Source organism: Eschscholzia californica, unplaced genomic scaffold (assembly GCF_041429995.1).
Source record: "Eschscholzia californica isolate CP2 unplaced genomic scaffold, dmEscCali1.0.p SCAF_2, whole genome shotgun sequence".
Lineage (NCBI taxonomy): Eukaryota > Viridiplantae > Streptophyta > Magnoliopsida > Ranunculales > Papaveraceae > Eschscholzia > Eschscholzia californica.
The window spans coordinates 42915985-42918636 of NW_028238309.1; the positions used below are offsets into that span (position 1 = coordinate 42915985).

The window sequence follows — 2652 nt, forward strand, 5'->3', positions numbered from 1 at the left end:
TTACTCACTAAAAGTAAGTTGGGGTGATTTGAAGTTGTGGCACTAACGCGATAAGATGAAAATTAGGAGACAATTTTCAACCAAATATATTTTTAGACTAAAAAATAAATGTCCTAAATCAATGTTGATTGACTAGCTGGGACGATTTTTCTTCGTGATGAAAATTAAAAGACAATTTTCAACCAAATACATTTTTTTAAGAGGATTGAGTCTCTATGGAGGGCCGAAATGTGGTGGGGGGTGGGGTTGGTGGAGGAAGAGAGTAGAAGGCGCATGAAGAAGAAGAAGAAAAAAGAGAGTGGGATGGTGTATGGAATGGGTGGAAAGTTGCCCGACTAAAAGCTCCGTGATGACGTCAAATCATCATCTATCTTCTTATTCACCCAAGGCTTGGCTAATCCCCTTTTACCCATTCATATAAAAATCTCCTCTTTTCACTTCATATTTACCAACTCTTGAACCCTCTCACCAATTCTTACTAAACCCCTCTTTAGGTATTCTTTCTTGACCAACTGCATTTCCCAAAGAAATACATCATCATGTCATAAACAAAAAGAGTTAGGTTTGTTAATCTAGAAAGGTTAGCAAGTTAACTATATATATGCCAATTATTCACCTCAATTCATTTTTCAACTTTCAATCAAAGAAGACATAGAAGACTAGGCAGTTAGAATTGTATACTCTAAAGCACTAAAAGACCTAAAGAAACCGTGTAATAATAATTGGTGAAATTTCAATTGAAGATTCCAATTTCAATTTCTATCATTCAAATGTAATGTGAATGGACTTGAGACTTAGACCACTCACAACTAGTTTTCAATAAGATAAGTAGGTAGGTGACTTGGCAATTCTTATATGCTTCTAGATTTAGTCCAAAATAAATAAATAAATTGTTTGACATGCTCTATTGTTGTCAAAAGCAATCGACATCGTGTTTAGGTTGAGATAGAGAATATATTGCCCTACTTGGACCCTTTCTTATTTAATACCGATGAGGACCCCGAAGACCCTTTCTTATGTAATATTTTCGAATTCGAGGTTTCAAATAGTCAATATCAGTTCGACCCTGAAGACTTTCTAACATGTTTTATTGCCTGTAGAGTTTTCTTTGTCAATTTGTTGATGTTATGTTGATTTGGAATATGATGGTTATCAAGTAGTAGGACGGACTTACATAAATCTACTCAGTTAAATTCTTGAAAGAACCACAACTAAGAAGAGAACGAGTTTAAGAAAAATTGCACCTATGAGAAATCGTCAAGCCAATGGGGGGTGCCAACAGCAAAACAATGGTGCCTGTAAAAGTTCTGTTAGCAGGCCTAGAATTAGAATTTGCCCAAGGCAGGATAAAAACAAGGATGTTGAGAGTGGGATTTGAACCCACGCCCTTTCGGACCAGAACCTTAATCTGGCGCCTTAGACCAACTCGGCCATCTCAACTTATTTGTATATTACATTTTTGTATTCACTATTTATAATCGGTATTGTTAGATTATTTCCATACATAACTATGTATTTCCTCTGTAGGAAGTCTTATAAGCATGCCCAAAGTTGTTAAACATAATGTGATTTTCCCAAAGACTTGATTAAAACAAGTTGACCAAGTGTGGTCAGAGACAGTGTCATTTTCTTTCTACTTCGACGAACCATCGCTGGTTGGTAACTTTTTGTTGGAGAAGAAAGAAGATAAACGTTGAGCCCTTAAGACAACATTGTCCCTAATCATTTGTGAGATTGCTTTTAGCGAGATTGTCTTTTAACAACATAAGGACATTGCTGATACAATTTTTCTTCTTTGTTATACCCCTAAGAAAACAAATAAATTTTTTATGACAAAAGAAAACAAATAAATTGTAAACTATATATCATTTCTTTTCCAACTTCACTTTCCTCCAAGACAACCTACTAGTACTAGTCATCTTATATTCTTTAGATCAGAGTTCTAATCTATTTTTTTTTTGTTGAAAGATCAGAGTTCTAAACTAAGTTGCTAGAATGAGGCTTGGACAACAAACTTGACCCGCTTAGGCAAGCTTTTGGTGTAGAATTTTTTTTCTCGAAATTCTAGTGTCATTTGTTTTATTATTCGAAATGGTCTATCAACATCACAAGTACCCATACATGCCAAAAATTCCTTGAAGATTATCTTCATACAACATCTCAAACAAAAATGAGAAGAGAACAAGTATGGAGGTGGGAAGAGAACAAGAAGAACATTTTGTCCCTCCGGTATTGCCTTCCTCTATAGAAATAAAGCATCACTTCAGCAAAGAAAGCATCAAATCATGATAAGATATTTAAGTTATTGTGAGCTTTAGCTACATTTGATTCTTCTCTTTATTAGATCATCTCCCAAGTCCCATGCAACGATCACTTTTATAAAATCCGAGTGCCAAATAGAACTTTTAGAGAAAAACACCCGCCAATGCAAAATTTAATTTGGGTCTCTAAGATTATGTGGATGTAATTAATAAAAATATAATATCATCTTAAGATATTTCTAGTTATCCAATTCATCATATTTGAATCTAAACTAATTCATATAACTTTAAAATATCTATCTATTGGGTTACAAAATAACCATGTCACATAAAAGGAACAAAATATCTTCAGAATTTTGCATTGGAGATACAAATGAATGGTCACACTTTT

The 2652-nt window shown here is 34.0% G+C and overlaps 1 non-coding gene across 1 annotated transcript; it reads right to left on the reverse strand.

Annotated features, from left to right (window-relative positions):
- Positions 1-1359: 1359 nt before the first annotated feature.
- On the reverse strand, positions 1360-1440 carry TRNAL-AAG (transfer RNA leucine (anticodon AAG)). The gene has a single exon. It is a non-coding gene; the product is annotated as a tRNA-Leu (tRNA).
- Between the last annotated feature and the right edge of the window lie 1212 nt (positions 1441-2652).